This window comes from Myotis myotis, unplaced genomic scaffold (genome assembly GCF_014108235.1).
Source record: "Myotis myotis isolate mMyoMyo1 unplaced genomic scaffold, mMyoMyo1.p scaffold_m19_p_8, whole genome shotgun sequence".
Lineage (NCBI taxonomy): Eukaryota > Metazoa > Chordata > Mammalia > Chiroptera > Vespertilionidae > Myotis > Myotis myotis.
In genome coordinates, this window is record NW_023416390.1 from 10408339 (window position 1) to 10428550 (window position 20212).

At 42.0% G+C, this 20212-nt stretch overlaps 1 protein-coding gene and 1 non-coding gene across 3 annotated transcripts in view; one reads left to right on the forward strand and one right to left on the reverse strand.

Annotated features, from left to right (window-relative positions):
• Positions 1–20212, forward strand: part of BMPR2 (bone morphogenetic protein receptor type 2) — a 124603-nt gene that overhangs the window by 25172 nt on the left and 79219 nt on the right. The gene's annotated exons all lie outside the window — the stretch shown is intronic.
• On the reverse strand, positions 19442–19548 carry LOC118662277. The gene has a single exon (XR_004969669.1). It is a non-coding gene; the product is annotated as a U6 spliceosomal RNA (small nuclear RNA).

Below are 20212 nucleotides of genomic sequence, written 5' to 3' on the forward strand. Positions count from 1 at the left end.
ATTTTGTTAAGTCTCGTAATAGGAGTAGCCTGACGGATGAAAGTAGTAGCTCGTGCATATCTCTGAAGGTCACGAAATATAAACCTGCTGTAAAATCTCTGTCATCAGTGGTGCAGCAGCAAAAGTCCCACTGATAATATCAAACGGAGTCATAAAGTTTTCTGTCGGACTATCAGTGTACATGTATACATTAAAAAATAAATGTATTTTTCATCATCGTACACTGTGTTTTTGTCGCTCGAATGAATTTTTTTATTTCTTCAAGGTTCTTCACATACGTACACCTTAAGAGATATCAAGTTGGCGTAACATGTTCTCAAAAAATTAGGGTTGGCACGCAGAAGAACTTTGAGTCAGAGATTTTGCTGGTTTTGGCACGCACTCACAAAAAGGTTGCCCACCCCTGATCTACGTCAACTATAGAGTGAGGGGGAAATGGTGAAGATTGCCAACAGTGCCTCACATCTTCATCTCTCGTTTGTGTGTAATCATAAAGTTGGATGGCACGTGGTAGCAATAAGGAACATGTTCTAAAAGTGAGTTAAATGAATTAAAGTGTTTTTTTTTAATCAGTTGTTGATTTTTTAATTTTTTTACTGTATACTAAGAACATTGCTGAAGCATTTCAAAGCAGAGGTATTGCAAAAGAGAATAGATAACGTATGACTTTATTTTGTTAATGAATTTTGGAGCTATCTTTCAGTAAGGCCACATTTACTTCCAAGTTTTGCATACTAATTAAAATGGCTTCATCTATATAGGTTGCTAATTTTTAATATATTATGCATATTTAGTCAATGTTTTCTTTGGTATAAGTCAGTAAGGTGATAAATCTTAATTAGCTAACATTTTAAGTTGATATAAATCAACAGTATTTTCAGTTTTACTTGTAAAGCAAGAAAGTGAGCCAAAATGTTAATCTTTAACAATAATACATATAGTTTACAAAAATTTATTGAACTAACAGATTATGTGTCAGTAACCAAGGAGTCTCAACATGTTAATTAAACCAGCTTTTTTTTTTTTAAAATATATTTTATTCTTTACAGAGAGGAAGGGAGAGGGATAGAGAGTTAGAAACATTGACATCGATCAGCTGCCTCCTGCACACCCCCCACTGGGGATGTGCCCGCAACCAAGGCACATGCCCTTGACCAGAATCGAACCTGGGACCTTTCAGTCCGCAGGCCGACGCTCTATTCACTGAGCCAAACTAGTCAGGGCTAAACCAGCTTCTTAAAAAATAAATATAATTTAATTTTTATCATTGAATGATTTTAAGACTATCTACATTTTCCTTTTAGGATTGTTCTGTCATTATGATGCAGTAAAATGTTGGAAATCACAGTGGTTGTTTAAAATGAACGTGCAGCAAAAAGGATTTAAGGGTGCTTTTTGTAAAGAGTTCTGTTGTTAGCACAATTTTGCCTGTGGTTCTTCTCTTTTAGGAGAAGGCTGTAATGCCTCAAATTTGCCAGGACTTCATTAAGCTAATGTTGGATTTACAGTCAAACATTCAGTTAGTCAAGACCCCAGCCAGCCTCCTCTGAGATCCAAGAGGAGCAGGTGGGAAAAGGAGTGAGGTAGGAGTGGGAGGTAGTAACTTGTGTATTTATTATGTCAAGTGGGGTTTGTAGACTTTTAGAAATTAATTTAAATCTTTAAAGCCCTCTAAACTTTTCTACATTAGCATTTTTATGATTGGCCTTTCCGTTTCTTCAGTTAATGAGAAACAATATTGATGGAAAGATTTGCATTTTTTCTTATGTGGTTTTGAACAAACTAATATTTATTTTTTACTTTAAATTGGAATTCTGATTAGATTGATACTGTAGAAAGTTAATTTTTAATTCATTTTAAGAAAGTAAGAGTATAACAAGGAAATCTTATTCAGATTCCTGGGATTTTATACACACACACACACACACACACACACACAGTCTTAAAGAATTTTTGAAATTGACTTTTAGAGAGAGGGATAGGAAGGGAGAGGGAGAGGGAGAGGGAAAGAGTGAGAGAAGGAGAGAGAGAGAGAGAGAGAGAGAGAGAGAGAGAGAGAGAGAGAGAAACATTGATCAGCTTCACCCCTGGACGGCCCCCATCGGGTATGAAGCTCAAAACCCTGGCATGTGCCTTGACCAGAATTGAACCAGTGGCCTCTTAGTGCATGGGGTGACGCTCAACTGAGCCATATCAGCCAGGGCTGTTTTCTTGAATTTGAATGAAGTGATATTGTGATTTCTAGGGAATCAGCTGAAAGAATTTATTACCAGTAATAAAATTTGAGCTTTCAAAGTAAAAAAATACTAGTAGAGTTTTGAAAAACTTGTATCTCTCATCAAGATGTTGATAAGTAGTTAAAGACTTTTTTAGAGACTTCCAGTCAAGACAACAGAGTAGGTAAACTCTGTGCTCATCTCCTCCCATGACTTCATGAAAATTACAACTGAATTTTAAAACAACCATCATTTAAAACAGCGGTTCTCAACCTGTGGGTCGCGACCCCTTTGGTGGTCAAATGACCCTTTCACAGGGGTCGCCCAAGACCATCCTGCATATCAGATATTTACATTACGATTCATAACAGTAGCAACACTACAGTTATGAAGTAGCAACGAAAATAATTTTATGGTTGGGTCATAACATGAGGAACTGTATTTAAAGGGCCAGAAAGTTGAGAACCACTGATTTAGAACCATCTGAAGACTAGCTGAACAGAATTCTTATAATCCTATATAATAAAATCGTAGTATGCAAATTATCCTCTCGACCTGGAGGTTGTCTGGGAGTTCAACCAGGGGGCGGGGCCGGCTGGGGGAAGGGAAGGAGGCCCTGGTCAGTGGCAGCGGTGGCAGGTGGCCAGGAGAAGGGAGGGAGGCCCTGGCTGATGGTGGCTGCTGGGGGGAAGGGAGGGAGTACTCAGCCGGCAGCCGCTAGGGACCCTACCAGTGCTCAAATTTCGTGCACTGGGCCTCTAGTGAAGGATATAAACAAGAAGCCACGTTGAGACTGGTAGAATGGTTTTACTCCTGTGGTGATTAAGCATTAGGAGGGATATCTCAACTGTGACGATTTCCCCTGAGGAGTGAGGGGCTCCAGCCCCACACTAGGTTCCCCAAATCGGGCCATCAGTGCCATGAAAAGGAGTCCCCATGACATCTGGCTGTGCAAATCAGCCAGTATTGCATGTGAGAAAGACAAAGGGCTGTGGGAAACCAAGGTGTTGGTCTTAAAGGGATCTTGCACAGACTCACTTGCTCACAAATTCACTTGCTTTAAGCTCCAGTGCAGGGGCAGCAGCTCAAAAAGTGTCAGGGACATACTAAAGTGATATAGGGGAGGAATTAAGTTGACCAGGTTCAGGGTGAGGGCTAGAGGGGCCATTGTTCCTTTGTTGAGCCCTCCCCGCAACCAGCTTGCCAGGTGCAGGTGGACACCAAATCTTTGCTTCTCCATTAACCTGATTAATACTCTTTACCCTGTCCTGGTGATTCCCTGCGGCCCCGACTCTCTCAACTCTAACTAGAGCTCTCAGGGGTTCCTCTACACAAGCAGGCATGCCTTGGCTCACTGTTTGGACTTTCCCTAAGTCTCTCAAAGGTCCACAAACACCAAACAAGTGGCAGCCTGCCTCAGTGTGCCTTGTTGATCTTGCTAAGTGGCCCCAAGCCCAGCACAAACAGTGACTGGTCTCAACTTGCATTGTAACTCCCATTAGGCGGCCCCAAGCCTGGCGTTAAGTGCAGTCAGTCTTAGCCTGGAACGTGGTTTTAACTAGGTGGCCACAAACCCAGCACAAGTGGCCACTGGCCTCATCTCACATCATGGTGTTCTCCAAAAGGTCCCAAGCCCAACATAAGTGGAAGCTGGCTTCAGTTCACAGTATCTCCGAGTCCAGCACAGGTGGCAAGCAATCATATATTACTTTGTAGCTCTTACCAAGTGATCCCAAGCCCCACACAAGTGGCTGCTGATTTTTGGCTTTCATCAGAGCCCCTCCCAGGGGCTACAGGCCCAATATACCCAGGGCCTGCTTCAGACCATACCAGAGCACCACCCAACCAAGTAACACACCCAAAAGTGGACTTGGCTGTCACCAGAGCCCCACTAAGCGACTCCTTCTTTGTGGGGTTACTCCCCATAAAACAGCTTATCCATTGTATTGGCCAGCCCTCATAGCAGCCACCTAGAGGGTCAACCTCACCCATTGACATGCAAACAGAAATGGAGGCCCAATTATAACAGAAAGTCACAGAACCCACACAAGGGACACCCCTGGAGGATCCATCTCAGGTGACCAGGGAGACTGTGCCTTTGGGCTCCACAGGAGACTTCTCCATAAGGCCATTCTGTCAAGACCAGGAGAAATAAACACAGGGAGTGGACCATAATCAGGAGACAAAGGACATGCCCCAAATGAAAGAACAAGACAAGCCCTAGCTTGTTTGGCTCAGTGGAGAGAGTGTTGGCCTGCAGGCTGAAAGGTCCTGGGTTCGATTCTGGTCAAGGGCACATGCTTGGGTTGCAGGCTTGATCCCCAGTAGGGGGCATGCGGAAGGCAGCCGATCAATGATTCTCATCATTGATATTTCTATCTTTCTCTCTCTTCCTCTCGCTCTAAAAATAAATAATAATATAAAAAAAAGAATAAGACAGAAATCCAGAAAAAGAACTAAATGAAATGGAGACAAGCAATCTACCAGATACAGAGTTCAAAACACTGGTTACGGTGAGGTCGGGACGGCCCTGGTGAGGTTGAAACGGCCCTGATGAGGTCAGGACGGCTCCGGTGAGGTCGGGACGCCCCCGGTGAGGTTGAAACAGCCCCGGTGAGGTCGGGACGGCCCCGGTGAGGTTGAAACGGCCCCGGTGAGGTCGGCATGGCCCCGGTGAGGTTGAAACGGCCCCGGTGAGGCTGAGACGGCCCCAGTGAGGTTGGGACTGCTCCTGTGAGGTTGGGACAGATAATGGGGACCAGTATAGACTGATGAACAGAGGTAGATGCAGAGGCAGAGCAACATTGAACAGACTGTCAAACTGCAGTGGGAAGCCTGGGGAGGGTTTGGGAGGGGTGGGATTAAGAGATCAACCGAAGGACTTATATGCAAGCATATAAGATTAACCAATGGACACAAGACACCGGGGGGGGGGGGGGTAGGGGCCGGGGGAATGTCAGGGGAGGGGGGGTGGGGAAGGAGACATATGTAATACTCTTTGTAATACTTTAAGAAATAAAAATTATAAACAAAACAGAACAAAACAAAAAAACACTGGTTAAAAGGGTTTTAATGAACTTAGAGGAAGAATAGATGAACTCAGTGAAAAGTTCAACAAAGAGAACACATAAAAAAGAACCAGTTAGAAATGAAGAAGGAGGGAGTCAGTAGTTGATTAGATGAAGCAACAGATCAAATCAGCTATCTGGAAGACAAGGTAACAGAAAACACCCAATCTGAACAGCAGAAAGAAAATATAATTTTTAGAAAATGAGATTTTAAAGGGCCTCTGGGACAACATCAAGTTTATCAACATTCACATCACCAGGGTACCAGAAGGAGAAGAGAGAGCACAAGGATTGAAAACCTAGTTGAAGAAATAACTACTGAAAACTTCCCTAATCTTGGAAAGGAAATAGATATACAAGTCTGGGAAGTACAGAAAGTCCCAAACTAGATAAACCCAAAGAGGCCTGCAATTACAGAAGTAACAAAGGATATGATAGGGTTCCTTGGTTGTTCATGTTTCTTAGAACACATTGCCTTCTGTAGCCTCTTGAGGTTGTGAGCACCCTCCTCCCAGGATGGGAATTAATATAATTTTCTTTATATTTGTGGCTGGGGAAGAGATTTGTTTTTCTAAGGATCCTTGCTCGTCTTTTTTTGTAGATCATCATCATAAGGACCCCATGTTATAACCAATGAGTTAAGGAAATTGATTATGTGCTATTAACCATTTGCACAGAATAAAATTGATTAATAGGAATATAAAACCAGTCCAGAACAGGAGACTTACTGTGCTGTTTTCTGGGACATGAACATAATTTCATGAGTGTGGAATATTTTTAGCAAGTTAAAATTGCACTCTAGCTACAGCTAACTAATCCATTATGGTTTGACCCTCGTTTTAAGGGGAGATCATATAAAGCATCAATGAATAAATAAACCTCTGTGCCAGAGGTTGGCAGACTTTTTGGATTGTGGTGTCATTCCAACTTAGAGTTTAGTACATGTTAGGGGCTATGACTTGGTAATTCAAGTGTTTCACTTTATTACTATTGTGCCCTGGCTGCTATGCAAGGATGGCAAGAATGGTCTAATAAACTTAGAGATGTGGTGATGCTGTAATTGGTATTAGTAGTAGCTGGGGTGTGGGTTAGTATACCTGAGCAGTCCTGTTCAGTCATCGTTTTCCATGCTTATATTTGTCCATTTGAGACAAGTTGTTGGTTATTGTAAATATACTGGTATGATCAAACTAGTTCAGGTACTTCATCCCCGCCCCTACCCCCCCCCCCCCCCCAATATATTTTTATTGATTTTAGAGAGGAAGGGAGAGGGAAAGAGATAGAAACATCAATGATGAGAGAAAATAATTGATTGGCTGTCTCCTGCATGCCCCACACTGGGGATCAAGCCCGCATCCCAGGCATATGCCCTGACTAGGAATCGAACCGTGACCTCCTGGTTCATAGGTCAATGCTCAACCACTTAACCATGCCCACTGGGCTAGTTCAGGCACTTAAAAAAAAATTCGTTATTATTGAAAGTATTATAGATGTCCCTGTTTTCCCCCATTAACCCTCTTCTGCCCACCCATGCCCCCAGTTCAGGTACTTATTAATACTGTTTTTACATTGTATTCTGCTTATATATTATACACTGGAGTTGTACAACTAGTGTTTTTTTGTTGTTGTTAATCCTCACCTGATATATTTCCATTTAATTTTAGAGAGAGTAGAAGGGAGAGGCAGAGACAGGGAGAGAGAAACATCCATGTGAGAGAGACACATTGATTGGTTGCCTTCCACATGTGCTCTGGGGATCCTGCTCTTGATAAGGAATCAGATCCGGGACCCTTCAATCCGTGGGCCAACACTCTATCCACTAAGCCAAACCAGCTAGGGCAACTAGTGGATTCTTTTAACTCAGAATTTCATAAGGAAAACACAGAGGATTGATTGAGAAAAAATTAGTCTATTGTATAAAAATAAAGCATAACTCTTGACTATAATAGTATTTGGGATGATGAGTAAAATGCTGAAAGATTTAATGGCTGGGTCTTGATGTCCAAAAGTTTGTGGGTTATAAAATACCTTCTGTGAAGTACTTTTTAAAAGCTTTGCAGCCGAAACCGGTTTGGCTCAGTGGATAGAGCGTCGGCCTGCAGACTGAAAGGTCCCAGGTTCGATTCCGGTCAAGGGCATGTACCTGGGTTGCGGGCACATCCCCAGTAGGAGATGTGCAGGAGGCAGCTGATCGATGTTTCTCTCTCATCGATGTTTCTAACTCTCTATCCCTCTCCCTTCCTCTCTGTAAAAAATCAATAAAATATATTAAAAAAAAAAATAAAAGCTTTGCAGTTTTAGGTGGCAAAATAATTTCATATGCTCATTTCCTCACAGAAACCAGTATTATGGTTTCTTCTTAGCTCTAACTATCCAATATTCACCCGTCTGCACCAGTAGGTTCAGTTGCTTCTCATAAAATATGGGTTTTGACAAATCTTTGCTGTTAGCTTTTCATTATCACTAGATGTTGATTGTACTGGCATAATAGTATATAAAATCTAGGGAGAAAACAAATCAATTTGAACCATAACAGAATTAATGGGTCTTCCCAAATGCTCTCATTTAATTAGATAAATGTATGTAAAATATTTATCACTGCCTGGGACAGCAGATGCATGCAGCAAGTTTTTTAAAATAAACATTTAGATTCTTTTAGACATTAGTATTAATTATATTAGGATTTTCAGGCACTAATCAGTGTTCTATCTTTGAGATTTGAAAGAAGCAGGAAATAGGGCGTAGGACCTACAAGGAAATAGGAAGTCTACCAATGTTTTTATTTCACATTCCACTTCAACTATCTTGGAAACACAGGGTAAGACATCAAACAATGGTTTTATAAGTTTTTTGTTTGTTTCTTTTTATCTATCTCTTTATCTACTTTGTATTATATTTTTATTTTAGGATACTGGGGATGGAATATCCTATGTCTAGACATGTCTGGAATGTCTTGAATTGATTCATTAATATCAGGAACAGTATGAGTGTTTCTTTGTCAAGGAGATGAGTTTTCTTCCTATTCCCATTCATTAGTCAAAGAAACAAAGTACTCTTCTTTTTTAATTTCTTTTATTTTTTTATTGTTTAAAGTATTACAAATAGTAGTACATATATCTCTTTTTTTTTCCCAATTGACCTTCCCCCAGCCTCCCCTACCCCCTGGCACATGCCCTCACCCCCCTCCCCGTGTCTTGCGTCCATTGGTTATGCTTATGTGCATATAGTACAAGTCCTTTGGTCCATCTGTTACCTCCCCCCACCCCCCAACCCTCCCCAGCCTTCCTGCTGTCGTTTGACAGTTTGTTTGATGCTTCTCTGCCTCTGTATCTATTTTTGTTCATCAGTTTATAATGTTCTTTATTATTCATAAATGAGTGAGATCATGTGGTATTTTTCTTTCACTGACTGGCTTATTTCACTTAGCATAATGCTCTCCCAAAGTACTCTTCTTCAATGTTCATTAAAACAGATGTGTGATTCAAAAAATAAATAAGTCATTCAGATCAAACAGGATATGAAGAGAACGAAAAAAATATGTAAATAATAACAAAGGAACCTAATTGTCCTGTAAATGAATAATATAATAACACCGAAGAGGGTTAAGAAGTAAAGAACTAGCCTAAGTTTCTTTCTGAAAGAGGCATGGGTTAGCATTTCTGTTTTTTTTTTTTTTTTTTTTTAAATATATTTTATTGATTTTCTACAGAGAGGAAGGGAGAGAGATAGAGAGCTAGAAACATTGATGAAAGAGAAACATCGATCAGCTGCCTCCTGCTCATCTCCCACTGGGGATGTGCCCGCAACCCAGGTACATGCCCTTGACCGGAATCGAACCTGGGACCCCTCAGTCCTCAGTCCGACGCTCTATCCACCAAGCCAAACCGGTTTCGGCAGCATTTCTGAATTGTTATTAGCAATTTTACTTTAATATATACTTTTATTGAACAAATAAATAAAAATATTGTGGATAATAAGATCTAGGTTTTTAAATCTCCCCACTGAGAGGTAACAGTACTACAGAAACAGTGAACACACTGCTGCCCAGATCTTGGTTTCTAAATAACATTCTCCAATAAAAGGAATCCTGGAGAAATGACTGGTCCCAGGTCTGGGTGAGGGGAATAAAGAAGAACCGGGAATATTTAATGGAACCAGAATGTAATGATGAGGGTATGTTAGAAAGATATAGCCAGATTGAAAGCACTTGCACTGTTCAGAGCTGGGATGAAATATGTAATGATAGCTTTGGATCAAAATCCATATAATAAACTATGAGTCCACACTATCATAAGAATACAATGGAGGAACAGCTCTTTTTATTTAAAAAAATAATGAAATTCACATTTTAGAGCAGTTTTAGGTTCATAGCAACATTGAGGGACAGCTCTTTTTAAATAGAATTCCAGTCAATAAGTGGAGAATGAATGATGGAAATAAAAATGTCATCGTTGTGAATAGAGAGTATTTTCAGCCTAGAGAGGAGAGGTGCTGTATTAGAGTACGGAAAGCAAATGGTTGAGAAGAAAGAACATCTAGATGTTTGAGCCATGTAAATGAGAGAGATGAGATTAGTAATTAGGACCTCTAGGTGGAATGGTTTGAGGTTGTGGGGGAAAATTGGGAATATTTAACTTGCTGGTGTAGAGACTGCAGGATAAGATGGAGACTCAAGTTGTAAGGAAAGTTTTAAAATAAGACAGAGGAGAGAGCAAGCTGGAGGGAACTTCTGTGGGATATGTTGATCAAAGAAAGGTTTCGCTTAGAGAAGCTAAATGTACGTTTCTTTTTAAAATATATGTATTTTTTTTTTATTGATTTCAAAGAGGAAGGGAGAGATAGAAACATCAGTGATGAGAAAATCATTGATCAGCTGCCTCCTGCCTGCCCCCCACAGGAGATTGAGCCTGCAACATGGGCATGTGACCTAACCGGGAATCGAACCACAACCTCCTGGTTCATAGTCAATGTTCAGCCACTGAGCCATACCAGCCGAGTCTGAATATGCATTTCTGAGTATAATAAAGGCCAGTCAAGAAATTTCTAAGAGAATTGTCTGTGTTAGAAATTTTTGAAATGCAAGTTTAACCTGAAAACAAAAAAAGAATTAAATCAGTAAATCAGACATTATAAGACTCTACCTGGCATGTCAAACATTATAGATGGCTTCTCTTGTACACATGTATAGGTGCTTTTGTGCTACGTCTTTGTCATTTTAGGATGGCTAAAATAAAAGCCTTTGAAAAACTTTGTGCTTTGGTATGGCATCCGTGCACAACATGAGTCATCTTCCCATTATAGTTAAGATTTTAAAAGGAAAAAAAAAGAGAACTCACAGACATTGTCACTAGTATGGTGATTGCAGGGATGGGCGGTGGTGGAGGTGGAAGAGGGCATAGAGGGGATAAATGGTGATGGAAAGAAAAGATGCCTTTTTTTGTGCTAAATCTCACAAATCTTGGTGTTTCCAACTGTCACTGATTTACCAGTTTCTGTTTGATGCAAGAATCATTATAAGATATTGAAATCTATACTTCCTTTTCTGTTGTCTTTGTTTACATAGGCTTTTTTTCAGTTTAACTTGAAATTTTAGATTGAGGATCTGTCACATGTTGCAAGCATAGAATGATATTGTAGGGAAAGAAAAATGTTTTCCTTCTATTTTTCTAGGTTCTCTGCTCACACTTTGTAACAAAAAAACAGATAAATTAGAAAAGCATACAAACTTAACATGAAACTTGAGCCTTTGTAAGGAAATGAAAGCCCAAAGAAGGTTTGATAGAAGAGTAGAAAGTTGAAAAAATGTGATAGGACAAAAGGAAAGAGCTAAATGTAATAACTTGAGGGAAACGTAGCAAAGGCCTATCTGTTTGGATTCCTCTTGGTGTCCCTCTGTCTGTAGAGATAAGGATGCTTCTTTACTAAAGGGAGGGTACCTCTCACATGAGGGTCTTATGATCTGCTTCAGGGGATACAGGGCAAGTCAGAGAGTCCTTTCTACACCTGCCACTTCTAAAATTTCTTCAGCTTAAAATGTTCAGTATGCCAAGGTACCATATTTTGGAGTAGCATGTCCCAACCCCATCAATATCACAGATGACAAATACTGTTTATGGTCAGCAACTTAGAACTCTTCACATTAGACTATTGGCCCAAAGACAGGTCATTGGAGTATAACTATTATTCCATAAGTTATGTATTACTAATTTAGTGTTATATATACTAAAATTCCTCTATGTTGGCACCTTTCTGTCTAATACCTTTGGCTCTAGCTTTATTTACTTACTAGAGGCCTGGTGCACAAAAATTTGTGCACTCGGGGGGGGGGTCCCTCAGCCTGGCCTATGTCCTCTTGCAGTCTGGGACCCCTTGGAGGATGTCCACCTGCTGGTCTAGGCCCGCTCCCTGGGGGATCAGGCCCAAGCTGGCAGTCAGACATCCCTCTGGCAGCCTGGCAGCCCTCGGGGGATGTCTACTTACCAGCAGGGAGCAGACCTAAGCTGCAGTTGGACATCCTTAGCGCTGCTGAGGGGGAGAAGATTCAAGATGGCGGCAGTATAGGCAGACTCGTCCCAGGTCTTGTCCTGGAGCAAATGGAGCAAGCAACTGAAACTAATAACACCCACCCCGAATTGGCGAAATTACACAGCTGGTGAGACAGTTTGCAGCTGGGAAGGGCAGAGCTCCCCTGGAAAGGTAAAAAACCAGGGATCTGGGCAGGAAAGTTTGCCAGATCTTTGAACCCAGAGGGGCACAGGGAGACCGCGTGGCAGACAGCCGCGTCTCCTGGGACAGGCACAGCCCCTGCCTGGGGAAAGGAGATCCGAGGGACTGTTGGCGCCGGGGGATTTGAGATCTGGGTTCTGTAATTACGGAGGACTGAGCCTAAAAGGGGCAGCCTGAAGAGCTGACCAGACCATGCAGTGCCGGTAAGAGAGGAGCTTATAGAGACTCGGCCTTCCCCGTTTCTGCCGCTGGTGTTTGTTTGTTTGTTTTCACTGACCCCTGTTCATAGGACATTTTGGATACAGACACTCACCTGTGCTGAAGAGAGGGAGAAGGTGCAGACGAGTGGAATCTGGGGAGAGGCTGAGGAGAGAAGGGGGCCAGGAAAGGTGGCAGTGAATTGAGTGCTGAGTCACCCCTGAGCCCAGGACTAGGGCAGCCATTCTCTCTGGAGGTTAGAATTCCTCCCCCCAGCCCCCAGGCAAGGAGCACAGCCACACCTAGATTCCGCCCTAAATGAGATGAAGGATTAAACTAATATGATTAGTCCCTGGGAGTTAACAGGGTCTGGCCTATAGAGGGACTTTCAGTCCCAGCAACAACACAGAGCAGGGTACCAGCTCTGGGCAGTGGACTTCCCCAAACCAGTTTTAAGTGCAATAGAGAAGATAAACCCAAGCTACTGGATAGAGAGGCCGTATAGCCTCGGAGGCCAATCCAGAAACACTGCCACCCAGAGGCTGAGCCACAAACTGACTCTTAGGTAAATACAAATTAAGGCAGTCTGTGACACAAATACGGCCTGCTTTAAAATCAGGACTGTGGTTTACAACACGGAGGAACAGTGTATCGCAGGGAAATTCAACATTCTCCTGAATACCTGGCAGGACTAAGGCGAGCCAGACTGAAGAGTAGAAGAAGCGAAGAACCTTCACTACTGCAAATTTTTATTTATTTATTTTATTCTTTTTTCACCTTTTAACTAAGAAACCAATTTTTTTTTCTTTTTCCATCACCTGATTTTACCCTTTTAATTACTACATTTTTATTTTTAACCAGTATTATTACTGCTACCATTTTACCACTTTTTTAAAGTGTCATTTTATTTTCTCTTTATTTTATTTTGGGATTAGTGTTCTATATTCTATTTTCATCGTTCCTTTAGCATCATTTTTATCTACCTCAATTTTACCTTTATGCTAAAACCCTCTCCCTCACTTTTCCCCTTTTGTTGTCCTGTTTCTCTTACCCTATTCCTGCTTTAGATTTTCCCTATTCCTTCTTTTTACCCCCTGTCAAAATTTCACCCTACTTATATATCCTATTTCCAATCCACTGCTCTAAATCCTTATACACCTCTCCCTTATCTTTCTTCACTATCCAAATTTTTTTTTTCTTCTTTTATCTTTCTATTGTTTTGTTGCTGTTTGCTTGATTATTGAGTGTGTGTGTGTGTGTATATATATATATATATATATATATATATATATTTTTTTTTTAGGATTGGTTGTGAGGTTGTTTTTCTTTTTCTTTTTCTTTTTTTCTGCTGGTCCCCCCCTCCCGGTTATTTTTGTGCTTCTGTTTTCCCTTGCCTCACTTGATATTATTGGTTGTTTGTAGTTAGCATTCATCTCCAGGGATCTGTTGCTGGAATTTGTTGGGATTAGTGGTGGTTCTATCGGAGTCTTCTCCTCATATAAATAGTCTCTTCCCCTCTTCTACTTCATTCTCTCTTTTCGCTCATTTTTTTTTCTTTTTTCCCCCCCCTCCTTTTTCCCAATTTTATTTTTGCACTCCTTTTTCTTTTCGTTTCTTTTTCCTCTTCTATCTTTTTCTCTTCTTTCTTCTTTATCCCCTAATTCTCTTAATTCGGGTGGTCACCTTTATTTGGGGTTATTAATATTGTGAATACATTTGTGTTCAGTGCCTGGTACGTTGTGCCTTGTTGTGTTGTATTTTGTGCCTTAGCGCTGCTGAGGAGGTGGGAGAGGCTCCCACCACCACCGCTGTGCTGGCAGCCATCAGCCTGGCTTGTGGCTGAGCAGAGCTCCTACTGTGGGAGCGCACTGACAACCAGGGGGCAGCTCCTGCATTGAGCATCTGCCCCCTGGTGGTCAGTGTGTGTCATAGTGACCAGTCATTCCCAGTGGTTCTGCTGTTAGGGCAATTTGCATATTATCCTTTTATTATATAGGATAGAGGCCTGGTGCATGGGTGGGGGCCAGCTGGTTTGCCCTGAAGGGTGTCCCGGATCAGGGTGGGGGTCCCGCTGGGGTGCCTGGCCAGCCTGGGTGAGAGGCTGATGGGTGTTTGCAGGCTGGTCACACCCCCTTCACAGTGGGGGTCCTCACTGGGGTGCTTGGCCAGCCTGGGTGAGGGGCTGATGGCTGTTTGCAGGCTGGTCACATCCCCTTCACGGTGGGGGTCCTCACTGGGGTGCCTGGCCAGTCTGGGTGAGGGGCTGAGGGCTGTTTTCAGGCTGGCCAAGCCCCCCGGTGGCGGAAGCTCCCAGCCTCGTTTTTTCTTTTTTTTCTTTCTGGGATTTATTTACCTTCTATAATCGAAACTTTGTAGCCTTGAGTGAAGCTCAGAGCGGCCAGGACAGGTGGGAAGCTTGGCATCCTCCATCGCCAAGGGCAACCCAAGCCTCCTGCTTGCTCCAGTTTCATGGCCACGGCTGGCTGAAAGCAGGTTTCTGGGGTTTATTTATCTTCTTAATTGAAACTTCGTTGCCTTGAGTGGAGCTCAGAGCTGGCCGCAGCAGGCAGGAAGCTTGGCTTCCTACATCACTGGGGCAACCAAGCCTCCTGCTTGCTCCAGCTCTGTGGCTGCTGGCCGCCATCTTGGTTGGGTTAATTTGCATATAGCTGCTCTGATTGGTTGGTGGGCGTGGCTTAAGGCATAGCAAAGGTACAGTCAATTTGTGTGTTTGTCTTTTATTAGTGTAGATTTATTTTTATTAAATTCATTGGGGTGACATTAGTTAATAAGATCATAAGATTTCAAGTGTACATTTCTGTGATATGTGATTTGCTTATTGCATTGTGTGCCCAGCACCCAGTCAAATCATCTTCCACCACCATATATTTGTCCCCATTTTCCCTTTTCTCCCCCCAAACCCCTTTACTCTGGTAACCACCATACTGTTTTCTGTGTCTATGAGTTTAAGTTTATAGCCTTATACTAGGGGCCCAGTGCATGAATTCATGCACCTTGAAAGGAACTGTGGGCTGCGAGGCTGTGGTGGGCACAGGGGCAGGTCTTGGCCATCCTCCGTGCACCCACCCGGCCCCTCCCTCCGTGGCCCCCGGTCCCCTGTTTGCCAGCAGCTCCACTCCCGCCACCGCCGCCGCTCCCACGCGCTGACAGTGCTGGCCCACACTGCTGACAGCACGGAGCAATTGGGGCCAGTGCCAGCAGTGGGTGCAAGCGGGATTGGCGCCATCAGTGGGTACGAGCAGCAGCTGCTACCCTGATCACCCCTCAGGAGCAGGGGGAGGTAGAGAAGCCCGCAGGGGCAATTAGGGCCAGCAGCCGCCACTCCCACCTGCTGATGGCGCCAAGTGATCGGGACTGGTGCCGGGCACTTGCAGTGGGTGTGAGCGGCGGCTCTGATGCTGGCAGCAGGTGCAAGCAGGGCCAGTGCTGGCAGCAGGTGCAAGTGCCAGGTGGGACTGCGGCATGTGGGCCAAAGAATTTTCAGTAACCACTAGAGGCTCGCCCCGATGACAGCAACCAGCGCTCCGATTTGGTCTGGTGCCCCCGCTCACCTGCTCCACCATCCTGCTGCAGCCGACGCCCGGCATGTTCCGCATGCAACCCCTGGTGGTCAGCACATGTCATACCAGCCGGTTGTTTGGTTGTTCTGTCGTTTGGTCTGTTTGCATATTAGGCTTTTATATATATAGATGAGTGAGCTTTTTCCGACTGACTTATTTTGCCTAGCATAATATTCTCAAGGTCTATCCATATTGTTACAAATGGCAATATTTCATCTTTTGTTATGGCTGAGTAGTATTCCATAGTGTATATGTACCACATCTTTATCTGATCCTTTATTGAAGGACACTTTTGTTGTCTCCATGTCTTGGCCACCATGAATAATGCTGCAATGAATATAGGGGTGCATATATCTTTGAGAATAAATGTTTTTGAGTTTCTCGGGTACATACCTAGAAGAGGAATTGCTGGGTCATGTGGTAACTCATATTCTTAAATTTTTGAGGAACCTCCATACTGGTTTCCATAGTGGCTGTACCAGTTTACATTCCCACCAGCAGTGAATGAGGGTTCCTTTTTCTCCACAACTTCTCCAATACTTGTTCTTACCTGTCTTGTTGATAATAGTCATTCTAACAGGTGTGACATAGTATCTCATTGTTGTTTTTATTTGCCATTTCCCTAATAGCTGGTAAAATTGAACATCTTTTCATATATCTGTTGGCCATTTGTCTGTCTACTTGGAAGAGGTTTCTGTTCAGGTCCTCTGCCCATTTTTTAATTAGATTGTTTGGTGTTGAGTTATGAGTTGTTTATATATTTTGGATATTAATCCCTTGTTGGAACTGTTTGCAAATATCTCCCATTTGGTTGCTTGCCTTTTTGTTTTGTTGTCAGTTTCTTTTGTTGGACAGAAACTTTTTAGTTTGATATAGTCCCATTCATTTATTTTTGCCTTTACTTCTCTTGCCTTTGGGGTCAGATTCATAAAATGTTCCCAAAGCCAAGGTCCATAAGTTTAGTACCTGTGTTTTCTTCTATGTTATTTATTGTTTTAGATCTTATATTTATGTCTTTGATCTATTTTGAATTAATTTTTGTACATGTGGACAAACTGTAATCTAATTTCATTTTTTTGCATGTGGTTTTCCAATTTTCCCAGCACGATTTATTGAAGAGTTTTCTTTTCTCCATTGTGTGTTTTTGGCTTCTTGGACTAAAATTATTTGGCTCAGTGAATAGAGCGTCAGCCTGTGGACCAAAGGGTCCAGGGTTCGATTCTGGTCAAGGGCATATACCTTGGTTGCAGGCTCCTCCCTGGCCCCAGCCCTGGTCAGGGCACGTGTAGGAGGCATCCAATCAATGTGTTTCTCTCACATCAATATTTCTCTCTCTCTTCCACTTTGTAAAAATCAATGGAAAAATATCCTCGGGTGAGATTTAAAAAAATAATTAAATAAAAAATTTATTTGCCCATATACATGCAGTTTTATTTCTGGGTTCTCAATTTTGTTCCATTGGCCTGTGTATGTATTGCTTTTTTTCTTTTATCAGTACCATGCTGTTTTAATTGTTAGAGCTCTGCAGTATAATTTGAAGTCAGGTAGTATGATACTTCCAGCTTTGTTCTTTTTTCTGAGGATTGCTTTGGCTTTGGGGTCTTTTGTGGTTCCATACAAACCGGATGATTTAATGTTATATGCACTAAAATTGCTCTATGTTGGCATGTTTCTGTTTAACACTATTAGCTCCAGCTTTAGAGTAGAATTTTGTTGGAGCCTGCCTGGGTATGCAAATGTAGTTTTCTGAATAGTCTCAATAGTGAGCCAACATCTTCTACTTGTTACAGTGTTACTTAAATGTCTGTGGAAATGGACTCCAGCATAGTTCAGGCTTCTTCATTATCTACTAACTTAATTTTGAAATGGCTAATTTGTAACAGTGCTACCTTCCTATTGGCTTTATGTACATAGGGTGAGTTTTCTTACTTTTAGCTTAGAATGTTTGTCTTTTTATATTTGAAGTTATATAAAATATCTATTCTAGGGAACTTTGCTAAGATTAAAGATTATCACTTTGAATTTTAGTAGCATTTTATAGTATTCAAAATGTTCTTACAGCCGAACCGGTTTGGCTCGGTGGATGGAGCATCGGCCTGCGGACTCAGGGGTCCCGGGTTCGATTCTGGTCAAGGGCATGTACCTTGGTTGCGGGCACATCCCCACTGGGGGGCGTGCGGGAGGCAGCTGATCGATCTCTCTCATCGATGTTTCTGGCTCTCTATCCCTCTCTCTTCTTCTCTGTAAAAAAATCAATAAAATATATTTAAAAAACACACACACACAAAAAACCCCCAAAATGTTCTTACATGTATTTTTTCATTTTTGTATTGTTAATGCACATAACCTAGTTTATTTTGACTCATGCAAAGGAAATAAATGACTTTGAGACTGCAGTGAGGATAGGCTTAAGTATATGCCCTAGTATACCTTTAAATTATTATGTACTTGTATTACCTATTTAAAAAAGTACAATTAGCCCTAGCTGGTTTGCCTCAGTGGCTAGAGCATCAGCTTGCGGACTGAAAGATCCCAGGTTCAATTACAGTCAAGGGCACATGCCTGGGTTGTGGGCTTGATCCCCAGCAGGGGGCGTGCAGGAGGCAGCCAATCAATGATTCTCTCTCATCATTGATGTTTCTTTTTCTCTCTCCCTCTCCCTTTCTCTCTGAGATCAATCAAAATATATTTTTTTAAAAAAGTACAATTACTATGGTTGCCATATAGAGACTTGTTTATGAGAGGATGTGGAAAAATTAGTAAATAGACTATCAAAGTTGTTCAGGCAAAAGATGAGGATAGCCAAAACTAGAATGGCGCATTGGATAGAGATTGATATATATACATGGAATCTAGAGATATTTTGGAGGTAAAATTCATTGCACTTGGTGATTAATTGGATGTTATGTATTTCTGCAATGGAAGTTTTATAGTGAGCATGTAATCCTTTTGTATGCCCAAAATGAAGTTAAGTAAAAAGGAAAGAACTTCTAGCTAGAGGCCTATAACAAGGTTTCATTATCTCCTGAGGCTTGAAACTTTTTCATTTCTATATTATCATTTCTCTGGGATAGTTTTCATTTCTTCACTTCACTTGTAACTTTATTTCCATTCTCATAGCACCTCTCCAGTTAAGAATTTTATTATGGCTCCACTGCATCATTATACGACATACCTTTTATTATTGCTTCACCCAGCATCTATTTATTCCCACTATAGTTCTTCCATATTTTGAGCAGTCTAATGTTCCGTAGGTGTAATTGCAGTATCAGTTTTTACATGCTCCAAGAACTATAGCAGCCTCCTATCTAAAGTCCAAAGTTTAGGATAGAGTATAACATTCTACCTTACTAACCTTACCTTTTCCTGTTACTCCTTCCCTTAACACATACACACCCCTCACACTCTCTGTAGTTCATCAGAATTTAATGATTTATTGTTCTTTTTCTCTTTATTGATTAAGGTATTACAAATGTGTCCTTATCTCCTCATTGTCCCCCATTCCCCAGTCCTGCCCTCACCCTCACCCCCTGTTGTCTGCGTCCATCGCTTATGCTTATATGCGTGCATACAAGTCCTTTGGTTGATCTCTCCCCCTTACCCCACCCTCCCTTACCTTCCCTCTGAGCATCTGATCAGTGTTTCTCTGTCTAAAAATATGGAATGCTTCACAAATTTGCGTGTCATCCTTGCACAGTGGCCTTGCTAATCTTCTCTGTATCGTTCCAATTTTAGTATATGTGCTGCCGAAGCGAGCATGATTTATTGTTCTTATTCTGGTGGTTTTCTTTTCATAATGTCCTTGAATGCCTTTGTACCTCTTTTTAGTGATAGGTACTTATTTATTGCCACTTTTATTCTTTATGCCTATGTTTCTATCCATCTCTGTTAAAATATTTTATTATTGATTGATAGAGAGAAAGGAAGGGGGGGGGGAGAGAGAGAGAGAGAGAGAGAGAGAGAGAGAGAGAGAGAGAGAGAGAGAGAGAAGAAACATTGATTTGTTGTTCCATGTAATTATGCATTTATTGGTTGATTCTTATATGTGCCCTGACCAGGGATCAAACCTGCAACCTTGGCGTATCCAGACAATGGTCTAACCCAGTGGTCGGCAAACTGCGGCTCGCGAGCCACATGCGGCTCTTTGGCCCCTTGAGTGTGGCTCTTCCACAAAATACCACGTGTGGGCGTGCATGTACAGTACGATTGAAACTTCGTGTCCCATGCGCAGAAGTTGGTATTTTGTGGAAGAGCCACACTCAAGGGGGGAAAGAGCTGCATGTGACTCGCGAGCCGCAGTTTGCCGACCACTGGTCTAACCAATTGAACTAACTGGCCAGGGTGCCTTTTTACCTCTTGGCTATTTTTTTGGGTTCATCACAAATCCTCCATCTTTCCTCATGCCTTAGCTATAAGTTTTTGT